Genomic DNA, 19,107 nt, shown 5'->3' on the forward strand with positions numbered 1-19,107 from the left:
GTGTCCTCCTTTCTCTCTGTCCCACCCCCACACTCTCTTTCTCATTCTTAAAAATAAATAAACATTAAATTTTTTTTGATTTGCATTTGTTTTTAAATGAGCCTAGAAAATTGGCTATAGGCATATACAGGAAAAAAAATGTGTTGAATATATTCTCCAGGGAATAGTAAATAATAAAATGAGTAGGTAAATAAATAAACAAAATAATGATAAAGCAAAGATAACAATCCTTGTTTTATTTAAATAAGATATTCTTCATTTTGCTTTATACTATAGTGCCAGTAAGTAAAGTGTATTTGTATTACAGCTTTAACATTAGGGTTCACTCTTCTTTCAGAGATATGTTTGCAGTAAACTGAAGATTTGTAATGCCCTTTTGTGGAAGGATTTAGAAGTAATAGACTTATGAATGATATTAATCAGATTTCATACAAGCAACAAGAAAAGAAAGAAAGGGCTCTCTGGTTCAATTAGTCCTCATTATCTCTGAACTTGGAGATACTCACACCTGGTTTCATATTCCAGATCTATCACCTGATGGTTGGTTGATTTATGCCACATTACTAAATTTATCTGAGCTCAGTTTCCTCATCAATAAAACAAAAGTAAAAAATAGCAGGGTCACAGGGTGGTTCTGAGGATTTGGTGGGATCGTACATATAAAGGACTTTCCTTGCCTAGTTCATTTTATAAGCACTTTTTAGGCAGTAGCTGTTATCACTCCTATTTTTACTACTAACCATAGTGCCTGATGTTCTAGGTTTCTTTGTATGTCTTAGAAAAATATGGAAGAGTTGAACAGCTATTGCCCCAGAAGTGGGTTGACTTCAAAGACAATGAAGCTTAAGCGTGAAGGCCCCTCATATGCACAGGACCCTTCTAAAGACTGGCATTTAATACTGTATTCTTCATTTATATTCTTTCTCTTAAAGAGAGTTTCCAAAACTCCAAAAGTTTCAGGTTCCACAAAACCTGGATCTAGGTTGTACTGACCTGAAAGTGTTTTTTTAATTTTTTTTTTAATTTTTTAATGTTTATTTATTTTTGAGAGAGAGGGAGAGACAGAGCATGAGCAGGGGAGGAGCACAGAGAGAGGGAGACACAGAATCCGAAGCAGGCTCCAGGCTCTGAGCTGTCAGCACAGAGCCCGACGTGGGGCTCGAACTCACGAACCGCGAGATCATGACCTGAGCCAAAGTCGGGCTCTCAGCCAACTGAGAGCCACCCAGGTGCCCCGTTTTTTTTTAATTTTTTTAACTAAAATGTTTAAAGGAAAACCTTTATAAGGAAGTCTAAAAATGTATGCCATCTAATGAACACATTGATAGCAATATTTATATTAAATTATCATTTTAACCCCAAATCCCATAAGTTCATAAAATCTTCAAAATAATGCTGCAAGTAAAAATGGCATATTAAAAGCAATGAAAATCAGAGGTCACTAGAGCATGGCGGTAAAACGCTGAAGATGTGTAATCAATGATATGGAATTGTCTCATTTTTTATAGTCAATACTTTCTAAGCTGTTTTCCATAAAGAAAATAGTTTTAACAGATCAGTGAGAAAGGTAACTGAGTAAACTTACTGAAAATAAATATCAGTCCTCTTCAAGTTGAAGTATGTCAAAAGCATACTGAGGCATAGGTCTTCCAACAAATTAGCAATTAAATGTCTATTACTCACATATGCAATAATTGAAGCTGAGAAAATTACATATTTGAAGTCAATAGAACAAACTCTGGTATTATAAAAATAAGCAAGCTGCAGTCTACAGAAAATATATTTCTGTTTAAAATGGTGAGCTTCAAGAATTTGAGAAAAAAAAAACTTAGAGGTTTTTCTGGTGACATCAATTAGTTTGAATAAAGCATTAATAAAACCACTGAACATGTCTTGGAGTTTGTATTGTTAATCTTAGTCTTTTAAAGAATTTATTGATGGGTTTTCTTAATATACCTGTGTGCTTTGGGGCACCTGGGTGGCTCAGTCGGTTGAGCGTCCGACTTCAGCTCAGGTCATGATCTCGCGGTCCGTGAGTTCGAGCCCCGTGTCTGGCTCTGTGCTGACAACTTAGAGCCTGGCGCCTGCTTCGGATTCTGTGTCTCCCTCTCTCTCTACCCCTCCCCCGCTCACACTCTGTCTCTCAAAAAATAAATTAACATTAAAAAATTTAAAAATAAAAAAATATGCCTATGTGCTTTGTAGGTATGAAATATAAAAAATATAATGTAAAGCAGTTCAGAAAAAGGTTTTGATTTACAAGTCAAGTGTTTTAAAAATATGTGCCCTACCTTTAAAAAGTGTATATCTACTGCAAGGTAAATAAAGTGTATTAAAAATGTTTCCCCTAAAAAAATAACAAACTTTAAAAAAATTCAACATTTTGATCTTATGGAACATATGATATTAACTTTTTTAAGAAGCTGGATCTTGTAGAAATTAAATTACATTCAGTAACAGAAAAGATCCATTATTTGTCAGATATTATTACTTCAGCACTGTGGTGAGAAACTACACCCCCAATTTACAAAGAAAGAAATAGAAGAATAACCAGGATTAAATAATTTTCCCAAAGATAGACACAACCAACACAAGCATTCAAAGGCTTCTTGCTTACAGTCTGTCTCCTAATCTTGTTAGGTCACATCATCTCTCAGCATTTTTAGAAAATGCCCTCTTTTATTATGTTTTCAGCAGATTGTGAATCTAATATACCAGCTTTACCCTTTTCCATGCTTTCCTTCCTTGAGTATATTTTCAGGAGAGAAATCAGTTCTAGTTTTCTGTCTCTTCCAAATAGTTAAAACCATAAAAGATCATAGATGTAGTAAATCAGCTTAGAAGCCCAATGACTTGATTGGGATGTTCAATTTTACTATAATAGCCTAATCTGAAATGTTATCTGAAATGCTTACTCCTTCACAATTTTTTCTCGGTGCTACAAAAATTGTTCATAACAAGAACAATCTTGGGGGAAAAAATAAGATGCGATGTTTCAGACAGCTTAATGGGGCTGCCACCGTACTAGATAACCATTGTTTAGAGGAGTCTTGGATTAGCTGAAGGCTAGTATAGACTGAACATATTGAACAATGTCTTAAGTTGCACTTTAAAAGTCAGGATAGACAGTTCTCGTAAGAAATGAAGGCTCCTTTGACCATTATAGGTGTTCTGTGGCTAAAGATGAAGTGCCATACTAACAGAACAGAGCTTGCAATTTATGGTATTGGATTCCAAGGTGAAAAAGAAGGTTAACAATTTTGTTTTTTTGTAAATTTTTTCTTTCCTAAGAACAGAAATTCCAAGTTATAGAATGCAGTATTGACAAAGCCATTTTTATACAATGCCTGGTGATTATAAGTAGGAGTTAGAGAAAATATCATACTGCTCAATATTTTGGCAATTAATTTCAGAGAAAGTCTTCCTAATGAAATCTAACTGAGTTGCTCCCTTACAAAAATTTGAACCTTATTAAATAATCTAACTCATTGATATGGTCCATTTGTAGAAGCAATTTATTAGTCTAATGGTTAACACCTGTTAGTTGAAGCTGAAAAAATGAGGAGATTTTAACTGAGAGCAAATGCAGTAAATTCTGGTTCTTTTTTTCTGGTTTCATAAAAGGTTCACACACATACACGTACACACACGCACACACACACACACACACACACATGCACAATCTCTTCCCCTAGACAATTTTAATACATTTTCCCTATGAGTTAAAAGCCATAAGTATCCCCACAGATATTTTTTTGCAAGTGAAATTGCTTTTCATTTGGCAAAAACTAAACCTATGATTCATAGCAGCTTAGAGCACTCAAGGCCAAAGAGTACATCTTGCTTGCTTTGACTGACATTTTTGCAGGCTAAATCAGACCTGCATGATTCAGCTGCATTGAGATTCATTATGCTGTGAGAGGGGAGATTTGGGGGTGGTGTAAAAGAGCATAAAGGGAAATTGTCTTGGAAATTGTGGCTTGTGACTGAGGTTAAAAACCAGCCACAACCAATAGGCAGCTTCAGTTGGTATTATACTGAGGAGGCACCATTTTCCTACCACCACCTTTATACAAAGAGCTAGCAAAGAACATTGAGGATGATCCAGTAAAGAAAATTTTTGTGGGGAAGCAGAAAAGGGGACTTTTCTTTGCTATGAGAAATGAAGTCAAGGTAGAGAGCAAGAGTAGAGTAAATGGCTCTTTTTCTCTGCTCAGGCGTTAAGAGTAAATCAAGTGCATATTTTGTGTAAAATGAAAAGCGGAGAAAAATCCATCACCAAAAACATTTACCTAAATGTCCATCATTAGCAATTCATTCCTTTTAGATTTCTTCATTAGGCTTTTTCATCAGGTCCCTTTAAAATTCATATGCCCAGAAGGGTTAAAATCTTCCAATATCAGGTACTTTCCCATCCAAACGTAGTACAAGGAGAACACAAGAAAATTACTTTGGGAAGATGGGATCAGAAGAGAAAAGTGTTTATAAAGGATTACTGTAGCCAACACCCCATTTTTGCTAAATGTATTTGGTTTATTTTCTCTTGGTACTGATATATAATCCAGTCATAACTGATTGTATTTAACACCAAGTACATAATATATGGTGCAAAATGAATATACCGAAACTTTTGGTACAAAATTATGAAGAATTTCAAGATGGAGAATTTCAAGAATTTCAGCAGAGCATTTAACCAGGCTTGGGGCCCTGCCAAACACAGGGCCCTGTGTAACTGCACAGGCCATATGCCCATGAAGTCAGTCTTCATTTTATTCATTATAATAGGAGAAATGGTGAACTCTAAGCCAGGTTCATAAAAACATTTCATTAAAGATATTCAAATACTGACTTGTGAATTCTCAACACTAATACAAAATTTTACCCAAGTTCTTTTTAAGCTAATGGGTGGCTTTAGAAATCACTAAGTGTAACTCTTTTTATTCTGTATGACTGACCTGTCTTATCTGCCTACATATCTTTCCTTATTTGCCTGACGTTCTTTGGGAATGTATAGCTTTCATGAGTTCCTACCTTATTATTTGAAGTTTGGACCCTCAGCCCTTACCTGTAAGCCTGAGATTCAAGACCCTAGTACCCATTTACCATTCCTAACTCACGAACCACCCAAGTACATAAATTCAAGGATTGCTCCCTAGAATATCCCCCAAATAAGCGCTCATGTAGAACATCCAGCCATTTTTCCAGCCCCAGGTTTGAGATTGGAATGTGCATGAAAGATACCTGGCTATGCCAAATCCTAAAGGAGATTAATGAAAGCTAGGGATGGTTTCACCTCTTGGTAGAATATGTTTCACATTCCTATTCAATTTTCAGTAAACTTCTATCTAAGCCAATTTTCCTTTCTAGTATCTATTTTGAATTTAGTCCAGCAGTAGGCTGCTTTTTGATTCCTCTGTTAAGTTCTATCTCTTAATCTTTGGTTGACACTTTACTATAATTAATATTACATTAATCCCACCACTGACAGAATGCCCCAGGATTGTTTTTTTCTTATTTTGTTTTTTCAAGATCAGGTGTCACTGATAACTCTTCTGACTTTTTAATCTTTTACTCAGTTGTGATTAGAGTAAATGAGGCCATTCTTTGATGTGAGGCTTTCTTTTATTCCTCCCAGCCCCATCCCACAGGCATCAAAGATGTTACATGAAATAATGACATTTTTATAATGTTGACTAATAGTCATTAGACAGGAGTTGAGAAATGAATGGCATTGAGGTTTTGAATAATCTGCTGTTAATTTTTAATGTTATAATTTAGAAAATAATTGTAAATCCTGTTTGTGATCGGAGTTAATCATTAAAACTCTTTTTAAGTAATATGTATTGAATCACTACATTATGTCTAAGGCAGTTCTAAATACATACTTCTAAAATACTTGCTCTCTAAATTTTCCCTTCAAAAACATACAACCATAGCTTGTCAAGTTACTAGCAAGTGAATGTGAATAGTTTAGTTTAAAAATATTGAATCGTCTTTGTAATACTTGACTGGTTTTTTTTAAAGACTATTATTATATTATCTTTTTAAAATAAAACACTTATATAAAATAGTACTCTTTTTCTTTCTGTGCATTGTATACAAAGTGTTCCACTACCAATAGGTCACTTTGACTTTAGGAAACAGTATTGATAATATTTTCTCTTCACTCAGAAAATGTTTACACTAAGTATCATATTATAGTGTTGGATTATTTTTCTAAAATGAAGCTTTTACAGATTTTATAGGCTTCCAGTCATAATCCAATATGACAGAATAAACATGAGGCCAAGGGTCTGTAACAAAATATGAAAAGCTATGATGTTTGAACCTAAAAAAGACAAATGTAGTATGTAGACTTCAAAATGTATAAGAAATCTGGAAGAATCAGTATAATAATTTGTTTAAGGCAAAGTGCTTAGAAGAGAGGAGACAGTAAAACTACAAAAAAAGTCAAATACTCTTTTATTGAAGGAACTTTAGTATGCTAGAGGTAACATTTTAAAAAAAATTTTAACATTTATTTATTTTTGAGACAGAGAGAGAGAGAGAGAGCATGAACAGGGGAGGGTCAGAGAAAAGAGGGAGACACAGAATCTGAAACAGGCTCCAGGCTCTGAGCTGTCAGCACAGAGCCCGACGCAGGGCTCGAACCCACAGACCGTGAGATCATGACCTGAGCCGAAGTTGGACTCTTAACCGACTGAGCCACCCAGGCGCCCCTAGAGGTAACATTTAAAGAGTATTAATAGGCTTTATGCTTTCTTGATGGCATAGGCAATTAGTATGTGATGGAGTCAGTTACCAAGCTTAGTCATGAATTCAAGATAACGCATCTTTAAAATAAATGGGATAGTTCAAGAGCAAATAGTATGTTATCTAGGAAGTTCAGTACCAAAATCAGATATCAAGACCTTACTTCAAAGTAGATCCTTGCTGCCAATTATATAAGGCATATGTTAATCTTGACAGAACAGTCTAGTAAAACTCAGACTCCTTAGTCTGGCATTTAAATGCCTCTGAAATCAAGTACCATTTCCTCTGTTCAACCTCATGTCCCTCTGCGATTCCAGGCCAAACCTCTGTTCTTAACCATATTAAACCCGGATGTGCCTCTGTGCCATGCTCTTGCTCAGCCTTGATTTTTTCTTATTCTCCTAAAAGTCTTCATTCTAAAGACTGAGTTCAAACTTGTATGAACCCATTCTTTCTTATTCAGGGCAACTCCATCTCCCACACTTCCATGTACCACTGGTAGAACACATAAACTTCTTGATTTTATATTTCTTGATAAACACATCATACCTCTCTCAAAACACTGTAATACTCTGAAAGACTGTTAAGAAGTCTTACATTTCTGTGCAGTCCTCCGTGGATTCTAGCAGTACTTTGAACAAAACAGTTGAATTTGTCCACTGATTAAATATTCTTTTTTTTTTTTTTTTTTAGGGAGAGAGAGACAGACAGACAGACAGACAGACAGACATGGAGCATGAGCAGGGGAGGGCAGAGAGAGAGGGAGACACAGAATCTGAAGCAGGCTCCAGGCTCTGAGCTATCAGCACAGAGCCCCATGTGGTGCTTGAACTCACAAACCATGAGATCATGACCTGAGTCGAAGTCAGATGCTCAACCAACTGAACCACCCAGGCACCCCAAATATTCACTTTTAATGAAGGTACCACACTGGATGCTGTTTATATTACAGATAATAAAGGATCACATTACGCCTTTTTCTTTTTCCATCAAATAGAAATTACTGTTTGTAGTCCTTTTCATCTCATGATGGCTTTTGCCAGAAACTTTTCTGGTACCTGCCAGAAACTTTTCTGGTACCTACCAGAAAAAGTAAAAGCAAAACAAAACTAAACTAAATCGTTATAAGTATGTGACAAAAACAACTCTTTAGGAATTTTTTAACAATTAAGTATGTATGAAAGTGCGGTATGTTTCTCGCATTGAAATAAGAGCACTTTTAGATATAGAAAGAAAATTTACTCCATAGAGGTAAAGTCACTTTTTATAAACTAGAAATTTCAGGAAGAACAGAATTCAAACATTTCCAAACAGCTTCACTATCCTCTGGATTTTGTTCAAATGAGATTTGACCAGCAAATCATTCGATTGTCTATATTTGTATTACATTATAACTAGGGTTTACGTCTAAGATTTTTCTAAGTAGGAGAAGTCTGTTTTAATCAGTGGTTCTCAAATTAGAATTGTATCAGATCCAGAGAAATGCTTGTTAAAATGAAGATTCTCAGGCCCAGTCCCCTCTGATACTTTCATTTAGCTAATCTCAAGAAGACCCTGAATTCTTCCGTTTAATAAGCTGGTCTATAATCAGAGCTGTTGAGTCTCTAACCACTGTTAGAATCTCTAATCACTGAGAACTAATACTCTAAAGGACACTTTCTTTTGTTTTGTTTTCTGTAACTTTTTCTGAAATGGCAAGAGTATAGAAGAGAAAGATTAGGGATGGAGAATGAACAAAACTCAGAACATTCTAATCTGAGCTACTCAGTGAATACTGATGGGACTGTCTTCTGTGGTCCATCTTATTAAAAAAGTAATTAAGGACTTGCCCACTGTAACTTTAAGTGAGCATAACAACTGGGAAATGCCCCATCCCAGCAGGCATTAGTGGCAGAGCAGAAACCCTGGATCAGGTCAGTTATCCAGGAATCCTAATGAACAACAACAACAACAACAAAACGAGCATTTTAGAAAAATACCAATCTCTCATAGCTACCTGCACAATTGTCTTCATGATCTGATAGATACTACCAAAAACCCAGGTCCTGATAGGAGTCAGCACTGAGGATGAACTTTTCTGAATATGTGGATCGCTTTTGTTTATCACCATCACAAAACTAACTCCAAGATAACTCTTAGGATTCCTTAAGAGAGTGATATGACTTCATTGGCAAATATCATCAAGCAAATAAGTTATCACAGCAGTGTCATAACTATGGGATAATGTGCATATGTGCATAATTGTCAGAGAGCTAGGAAAACTTTAGAGCATATGAATTGTTTTATTATTTACGATCTTGAATTATAACTGCCACGGGAGATATCATAGACATCACTGACATTTTTTTAAAAATATGTATGTATATCAAAGGAACTAGAGACAACATAAAGGGGCTATCATTTTCAAACTTGACCTACCAGCTTAAAATTGATGTAGGTAGTTGAATGCTTGCCTCATTTAAACAAACATGAGAACCAGCATTTCCACATCACATTTCTATTTTGACCGATATGGTAGAGAAAGTTTGAAGATTTGAATTGCCACCCAAAAAAAAGTTTCTAAGAAGTGTTTGAAAGCCTCTCTGATTAAGTGCCATTTGATTGAACTAAAACTCTCCTCAGAATAAGCATGAACGTTGATTAATAATTCATACTGAAAGTTTTAGCAATGAAATCTGTTGATGTCCGTAACTTATTTGAAATGTCTCCGAAGAAATGGACTGATAGATTGACAAATGGACAGATTGGTGATAAAGTTGTGATAAAGCAAATAGAGCAAAAGGTTAAGATTTGTAGAATTGGAATGACAGGTATACATATAGTGGTTACTACACTATCCTTCCAACCCTTCTGCATGCGTGAATATTTGCATAATGAATTGTTGTCGGGAAAAGCATTTATCAGTAGAGAAGGGGAACGATCCTTTTTTTCTGGTTGGAAAGGCAGTCAACCTGCAGACTTGAACACAGGATTTATAGTCAGACAGACCAAGAGTAGAATACCTATTTTTACACATAGTGGCTATGTGACCCTGGCCATGTTAAGTGAAACACTAAGGTCTCATTTTTATCATCTGTAACAAGAGTATAATGTATGTACCACCTATTGTATGTGTAGGAATTAAATATAATATGAAATGTCTGACACCAGTAAACAAAGAGCACAAGTTATTGTTTTTTCAAATTGTTACTAGTTTTTATGTCTACTATTAACTGAATAACAAAATAAAAATAATTTATATATCCTAATTTCCCTTAAAAATATTTCTAAATTCAAAAGATTAATTTTAGCAGGGGAATTATGACTTTAATGTTATATCAAGAAATGTAAAGTTCTTGCTAAGTAAATAATTTAGTTTCTATAATCTCCAAATTCAGAATAATCCTGTAAGATTAAGGAAAATTAATTGACACAAATTCCATGGTATGTGATGTATTTCAAGATTAATTTTAACAAACTTAAATTTAACTGTAGTTTACTGACAAGAAGGAAGGAGATATTTAGTATAAAGTTCTAGCCAACATGTTTGCAGCAAAACCATTCATTCGGGGGTGGGGGTGGGGGTGGGAATTAGCCCTGTGTTAGCTGCCGGGGAGGGAAGATGGAGCTTAATACAAGGCCCCCATCCACAAAAGAATTTCATTGTGGTTAGGAAGAAATATCTAGCCCTTGGGAAAAAGAACAATGCATGAGTTAAAAATATAAGGCATGTAACAAAGAACTATATGATTAAGAACTGAATGAATAATATAAATAATATGTGCTGAGAATTCAGAAAAGGGAAAAAATCATAATAGCTTTGAAGTAAAAATTTTGGGGATTATGGGCCTATTTAAACCCTTTGGAACATGAAGGAAACTTCTTGAGAACATGTGGTTTTGATGGGAGACTAAATGCAATTGAATAGATAGTATTGTTCAGGCAGGTCTTTCCTAGGGAATTATGGACAGGAGGGACAAACAAGAATAGAGTATTCAACAACAATCACAAGATGAGTAGCTGAATACTATACACTTCCTTCATTTCAAGAGGTATTTAGAGTCTAGTTCATGTAAAGAATTGGGATAGTTGCTGATGGCTAATATGAGTGAGATTTGGCCGTAACTCCAAGGAGTTTGTAAGTGACAATAAGTAGAACTGTTAAATGCCAAGTGTATTCCAGGCTGGTTGGAGTCTATAAGAAGAGCTAAGAAAAAAAATCCGTGATATACAAAGTATAAAATAGCAAACACCATAAATGAAAGACGAAATGCTAGGCAAACTCAGAGAAGAGTTTTCTTGCAGTTGACATAAGGGAGATACTCATGCAGGAGGTAATAGTGAGTTGCTCTTTGAAGAGGAATGAGTAGAATGTGGACAGAGATGCAGTGAAAGAGTAAGGAGAAGAATAGTAGTGAACTAAGTCACAGAAGTAGAGCATATACATGAAATAGAGTATATGGTTCTTTCTGGAAATCATATAGAGAGAAAGGTGGTACAAAGGGAGGGAGGCCACCAAGGCCTTGAATAACAAGCTAAGTTTTGAACTTTATTCTGTTGGCAATAGAGAGCTATTAAAGGATTATGAGCTGAGGAATGAAATGTTCAGAACTTGTTTGTTTTTCCCCTGGTGGCTTGTATAGGATGAATTGGAAGAAGAAAACTCTAGGTGCAAAATGACCATAAGGCAATGAGAGCCTGAGGCTAGGGACATAGAAAGAGCTGTCTCCAAGGATAAAAGGACATAATCTTGCAACCAGTTCAACTTCAGGAGCACGGGGACAGGAGACGTGTACCAAAGTGCGGTGTGGTGGGAGATTCACATTGTTAGAATTTCCTAAAAATTTAGTGATAATAAAAACTCTACCTGTTTTTAGTCAGTATTATTGTTGTTCTGAATTCTCTTCTGACAATGCCCCCTTTATTGCCTGCACCCAGGGCACATTCCCCCACCACTTTCCACCTCTGTATACCGCTGCATGAGATGGAAGCAATTAAAGATCTCAGCTTAACACCTGGAATTCTGAGGATTCTTTCAATAGAAATAGAAATTAGGAAGATAAAAGATTAGATTCGAGAATGAGTGTAATTTTGTACATGTTAAATATGAGTTACTGGTGGAATGGCCAAATAATAATATCAACCCTGGAGATGTCAGCACGGATGTAGCTCAGCTGAAAAGTTAGGGTAGAGATCTAGGTTGGGAAGTCATCTGCTGAAGGGTGGCAACTGAGGCTATTGGAATTCCTAAGCTTTGAGGACTATGACATGTAAAATTAAGTATCTACAATATCACCTACATATTTGGTCTCTAAGGCATGTGGATCTTAAGGCAAATAATACACAGAATACATACAATCAAGGGTGTCTGCCAGAAATCTCCATCTTGACTTATCTTTCACTAAGCTCCCTCCTGCCAATATTATAGTTAAGATTATTGATGTTTGAGGGGTGCCTGGGTGGCTCAGTCAGTTAAGCATCTGACTTCGGCTCATGTCATGATCTCACTGTTCCTGAGTTCAAGCCTCACGTCGGGCTCCGTAGCTGGGAGCCTGAAGCCTGCTTCAGCTTCTGTGTCTCCCTCTCTCTCTGCCCCTTCACCACTCGTGCTCTCTCTCTCTCTCTCTCTCTCAAAAATAAATAAATATTTTTTTAAAAGATTATTGATGTTTGAGAGCTAAGTTTAAGAAGAATTTTAATGATGTATTATAATGATGTCATTTCTCTCCAATCTGAAAATAGATTCAACGCATTCCCAGTAAAAATCCTAGAGATATTTTTTTAATGGTAAGTGATAGACTTATTCTAAAATATTTGTGGAAATCAAAAGGCAAAGAATATCCCAAGAATAAAACTGTATGCTACCAGATATTAAGATCTTTTATAATGCTGTAATAACTAAGACACTTGGAACTGGTGCAAGAATAGACAAAGAGACCAATGGATAGTGTAGTATGATACATGACAAAGGTGACATTGCATTGGAGTAGAACGAGAATGGTCTTTTCAATAAATCATGGTGGATCAATTGGGTATCCATGTAAGAAAAAAATTATTGGGACTCCCGTCTCACAAAAATCAAAATCAAATGGGCTGTAGATCTACAATGTGAAAATAAAACAGTTTTTTAAAGGAAAACAGAATACCTTCATGACTTGGGAGTATTTAATGATTTCTTAAACATTTTCTATCAAATAGAAAATGTGGCATAGAAAATGTGGCATATTAAACTATATTAAGAACGTTTTTCCACCAAACGATACTGTTAAGAGAGTGAAAATGTAATGCATGTGATGGGAGAAGGTATTTACTACAAAAATATCTCTAAAAAAAGATTCATTCTTCATAATTTATAAAGAATTCTTCCAAATTAATAAGAAAGGATGCAGTCAACTCAGTAAGCAAAACACCTGAACAGGCACTTCATAAGAGGCTATCCAAATGGCCAATAAACACATCTAAAGGTGCTCAACTTCATTAGTCATTGGGTAAATGCAAATTAAAACCACAGTGCAACACAATTATGTATCCACATGAATGGCTAAAATTAAACACAGGCATCATCAAATCTTGGCTAAGATATGAAAACAACCATACCTCTCATACATTGCTTTGGGAATGTAAATTGGTACAACAGTTATTGAAAAATGGGTCATTGGGGCGCCTGGGTGGCGCAGTCGGTTAAGCGTCCGACTTCAGCCAGGTCACGATCTCGCGGTCTGTGAGTTCGAGCCCCGCGTCAGGCTCTGGGCTGATGGCTCGGAGCCTGGAGCCTGTTTCCGATTCTGTGTCTCCCTCTCTCTCTGCCCCAACCCCCGTTCATGCTGTGTCTCTCTCTGTCCCAAAAAAAAAAAAAAAAAAAAAAAAAGTTGAAAAAAAAAAATTTTAAAAAAAAGAAAAATGGGTCATTGATTTTAAACATATAAACATATACAGACCCTATGACCAAGAAATTCTCCTCTCAGATACAAATCCAACAAAAAAAGTGTTCATTAAAAAAATGTTTATGAACAAGGGGCTCCTGGTGGCTCAGTTGGTTAAGCAGCTGACTTTTTTAGTTCAGGTCATGATCTCATTTCATGACCTAGAGCCCTACACTGTCAACAGGGAGCCGCTTGGGAATCTCTTTCTCTCCCTCTATCTCTGCTTCTCTCTCTCTCTCTCACTCTCTCTCTCCCTCTCTCTCTCTCAAAACTATATAAACTTTAAAAAAGTGTACAAGATTTTTTCATGGCAGTACTATTCATGATAGCCAAATGTCTATCAAGATTAAAATAGATAATCTTGACTTCTTTGTCATATATTGACCATATATGCATGAGTTTATTTCTGGGCTCTCTATTCTATTCCATTGATCTATATGTATGTTTTTATGCCACTGCCATACTGTTTTGATTACTATAGCTTTAAAATATAGTTTGAAGTCAGGAAGTGTGGTGCCTCAAGCTTTGTTCTTTATCAAGATTGCTTTCACTGTTTAAGGTCTTTTGTGGTTCCATATGAATTTAAGGACTTTTTTTCCTATTTCTGTGAGAAGTACCATTGGAATTTTGATAAGGATTGCATTCCATCTATAGATTGCTTTGGGTAGTATGGGCAATTTAACAATATTAATTCTTCTAATCTGTAAACATGGAATATTTTTCCATTTACTTGTGTCATCTTCAATATCAATATCTTAGTTTTCAGTGTGCAGGTCATTCTCCTCCTTGACTAAATTTATTCCTAGGTATTCTGTCAGATGCAATTATAAATTGATTGTTAAAGAGTAGTCTTTTCAACAAATGATATTGGGAAACCTGAACAGCCACATGCAAAAGAATGGAGCAGGACTCCTATCTTACACCGTAACAAAAGTCAATTCAAAGAGCCTATGGAATGGGAGAAAATGTTGGTAAATCATATATCTGATAAGTAGGGTTTTATATATAATTAATATCTATACAAAACTTAATATATATAAGGAACTCACACAGCTCCACAGCAAAATAACCTTCCTTCCTCCCCCCTCAAAAAACCTATCTGATTAAAAATTGGAAAGAGGAACTGAATAAACATTTTTCCAAAGAAGACTTATAAATGCCTAACACGTACATGATGTTCAACATCACTAGTCATCAGGGAGTGCAAATCAAAACTACACTGAGGTATCATCTCACGCCTGTTTAATGACAGAATGGCTGTCATCAAAGAGATAAAAGAGGTATCGTCAAGGATGTGGAGAAAAGGAAATCCTCATGTACTGTTGGTAAAAATGCAAACTGGGGCATCCACTTTGGAAAACACTATGGAGATTTCCCAAAAAAACTAAAAATAGAACTACCATATTATCCAATAATCCCAATTCTGGATCCAAAGGAAAAGAAAGCATTAACTTTTGAGATATGCACAACATATTACCCCCCTGCCCTCGTCCAGTGCGGCATTCCTTATGATGGCCAAGATGCAGAAATAATCTAAATGTCCTTCAGTGAACGAATCTATAAAGATGTGAGATATGTATAAAATGGAGTATTTTTCAGCCATGAGAAAGAAGGAAATCTTGCCATTTGAGAGAACATGGATGAACCCTGAGGGCATTATGGTAATTCAGAAAGAGAAAGACGAATACTCCATGGTATCAATTACATGTGGAATCAAAAAACTAAAATTTAAATTAAATTAAATTAAATTTAAAGCAAACTCATAGAAACGGAGAGTAAAAAAGTGGTTGCCACGAGCTGGGGGGTGAGGGAAATAGGGAGAAGTTGGTGGTAGAATACTAATTTTTGTCTATAAGATGAATAAGTTCTGAGGACCTAATATAAAACATGGTGATTATAGTTGGTAACACTGTATTGTATAATTGAAACTTTCTAAGTGTATAATTGAAACTTCCTAAGTGTTTTGTAGAACTCTCTCATACACACAAAATTTTAGAATAAATTTTGGTATATTCACATAAGGGAATACCAGTGTGAACAAGTCACAACTCGATGCAACCATATGGATGAATCTCAGAAACATAATGTTGACTAAAAGAAGCCAGACACTAAATAAGTATCCCCATATATAAATTTCAGTAACAGGCAAAACTAATCTGTGATAGTACAAATCCGCATAATGGTTACCCTTGTGGGGATAGGAGGAAATGGCTAGAAGAGAGAATAAGGCGAGATTCTGAGATGCCGCTAATGTTTTGTTTTGTTTTTTTGTTAACATGTATAATCATCACACAAGTCTGTTGACTTAATGAAAATTAATCATGGTATACATTTAAGAATTTTTGTATGTTTTCTATCTGTATGTTTTTATATGTTTTCTATCTGTATGTTACATTTCAGTAACAGCCCCTTCCCTTAAAAAAAAAAAAGTCTTTTTCCACTGTTCAAATTTAAGTTGGTAGTTATAGTCAGCTGTTAGCTGACTCTTTATCCACAACATTTTTTTTATTCTGTTGCCTTTCTGCCCTAAATGACAATTGCATGGATCCACAGATATATTTAGATAACTTAAGATATGTGTGTCAAATGATGATTCATGACCCCAAGAAAGGGCTAAAAAAAGAGTTAATATCACTTTGGTTCTAAAAATGGAAGGGCTGCAAATGTCTGAGTTTAAGTGCCCTCATACTGATTTATACACATTGGTGTGTAAGGAAGATATATGCCATAGAACCTGGACATAACATCTAGACTTTATGGTTTATTTAACCATACTTCTTAGAGAATTTCAGTAGGTGCATCAAAGGATGTTTTCAAAGTGCCCATATTAAATTTTGGATCAAAAGAATAAACAGGGAAATTACTACTCCTTTAGGTTCAGTTAACATTATTTTACCCCTAATATATTGTGATTATTTTTCCAGTTCAAATAATAATGGTGAAAAGAAATGTTGATATGTCACAGTTTTCTATTTGTTAATTGTTGAGGTCATCTCACAGCATCTGATTCCACTCACACGGCCAATTATAAAATGACTGTGCCCATCCTATAGAATGACTCTTCAGTGCTTGGAAAAGAGCAAAGGGCTGTGAAGTTGAAATTGGAAGTCTTATTACTGATTCCATGGCCATTCTACAGGCACTTTAGAAATATCATTCTACCTCTCTGATCTTCATATTTTCAGCCTACAAGTTAACAATACCCTTGACAATGAAGTGTTCTTAAATGGTGACTTTTAACATAAGAGTAGCCATAAAAATAAGACTATAACTACATAGAGAGTTCCCAGGATGTTGCTATTGGGGCAAATATTTTTGTGACATGTTAGTTTTATTGTTTTAATGTTTATTTATTTTTGAGAGAGAGAGGGAAATGGAGTGCAAGCAGGGGGAGGTGATGGGGAACTGAGAGAGAGAGACACAGAATCTGTAGCAAGCTACAGGCTCGGAGCTGTCAGCACAGAGCCTGACGTGGGGCTTGAACTCACAAACTGTGAAATCATGACCTGCGCTGAAGTCGGACAGTTAACCAACTGAGCTACCCAAGTGCCCCTGTGACACATAGTTTTCAGTGGACAGGATAATGATGATGAGTTCAGGAGAGTTCTGGCATGTTAATTGATCAAATATATTTGTTAGAGGTAATTTTATTAATCAGTGTACAGGACCTGTCCTTTTAAAAAAAAGATACTACACTTGAGGGTACAAAAATGTTTGGTGATCTGCTTGATATTGTTCAGCACGGATTCATATTTCTCCTAAAAGTAAAAAATAAGAGTAACGGCTTCGTGGAGATGGTAATGCATTGTTAGCCCCTGTCAATACTTAATGAAGAGGATGGAAAATTAGAGTCTCTGGATTCCCATTGCCACTAGGATACTAAACACGCACACGTGCACACACACAGACACAAACACACAGTCACATGGTTAAGCGTGTGTGGATGGCATATAATAAAGAGAAAGATAAATGCGCTTAAAGTTCTACATGAGACTGGTAGAGATATGAAGTCCAGTTGTGATCTAATAAAAAGAGTTCAGATTTAGAGACAGAGGTAGAGTTTCAAGTTCCTTAGGCTTACTAGCTTAATAACCGTGAACATATGATTTCACATCCATTCACCTCAGCAGGCTCATTTTGAAAAATAGGACAATAATTCCTAAATTTGTTCAGATTATTAAATACAATCATAAATGTTAAAATATATATAAATTGTAAAGAACCTACATATGTAAGATATCAAGACAACCTTTGGGTTATCTTTGGGTTTTAACATTCAGATACAAATGTATTTCAGCTCATAGAGCAGTTACTCTAAGTCTTGTAAGTGAATTACAGGTGGGAAGCAGGAATTCCTCAGCTCAGGTGATAATGACAGAGAAGTATACAGTGATTTAGAGTCAGAACTGTGTTGAAGAGCTAGTTTTGTCATTTATTTGCTTTGTGAGCTCAACCAAGAGATTAACCTCTCTGAACCTTCGTTTCCTTTTCTGTAAAGTCAATGGTTTGGAACTTTAGGCAATGGTTGTGGAACTTCTGAGACTATATAAACACATAGCACCTATTAGCTACCAGGATTGTTAAGCATTTTATTTGTGCCAGGTGTAGTTTGAAATGTTGGGGATACAAATAGTGAAAGACTTGAGCCCTTCCCTCAAACCCATAGACCACTGTGGAGGAAATATCATATAAAGAGATAACGTCAACACAGCACGCTGAGTCCTCTGATAAAGGTATGCCCAAGGTGCATGGAGCAGTAGACTCAGACAAGACTTCTTACAGGAGACGGCCCTACACTCAGGATTGTCAAACAAGTAAGATATATGTCAGTTGCAAGATGGGCTCTGTGTTAGTTTCCTAGGACTACCATGACAAATTACCACAAACTAGGTGACTTCAAACAACAGAAATGTATTCTAACAGCTCTGGAATCCAGAAGAATTTATTCCTTCTGGGGTTTCTGAAAGAGAAAATTTTTAATTCCTTTTTTCTAGCTCCTGGTGGTTGCCAGGAATGTTTGTTGTTCTTTGACATCACCCTGTTTCTGCCTTGGTCTTCACATGGCCTTCTTACAATGATACCAGTCACTGGATTTGATAAGGACCACATCTTAACCCAGTGTATCTCCTCTTAACTAATTATATCTGTAAAGACCCTCTTTCCAAGCTAAAGTCACATTCTGAGGTTTTGGGGGGACACTGTTCAACCCAGGGCAATTACTCTGTGGTTCCCCCCAAATTCATAAAATCCTATGTGAAATATACATTCAACCCATGTCAACATCCCCAAAAGTTTTAACTCATTCCAGCATTAACTTTAAATCCAAGTTCTTATCTAAATATCAACCTGAAAAGGTTCAGAAATCAGCATGTATATCAGATATAGGTGGGTATGATCCATCTTAAGGCAAAATTCCTCTCTACTTGTGGATTTGTGAAATCAGAAAACAAAT

General features: G+C 35.8%; 1 protein-coding gene across 4 annotated transcripts in view; it reads left to right on the forward strand.

The window, feature by feature from the left end:
- Positions 1-19,107, forward strand: part of ATRNL1 (attractin like 1) — a 789,076-nt gene that overhangs the window by 589,773 nt on the left and 180,196 nt on the right. The gene's annotated exons all lie outside the window — the stretch shown is intronic.

This window comes from Neofelis nebulosa, chromosome 13, assembly GCF_028018385.1.
Source record: "Neofelis nebulosa isolate mNeoNeb1 chromosome 13, mNeoNeb1.pri, whole genome shotgun sequence".
Classification (NCBI taxonomy): Eukaryota; Metazoa; Chordata; class Mammalia; order Carnivora; family Felidae; genus Neofelis; species Neofelis nebulosa.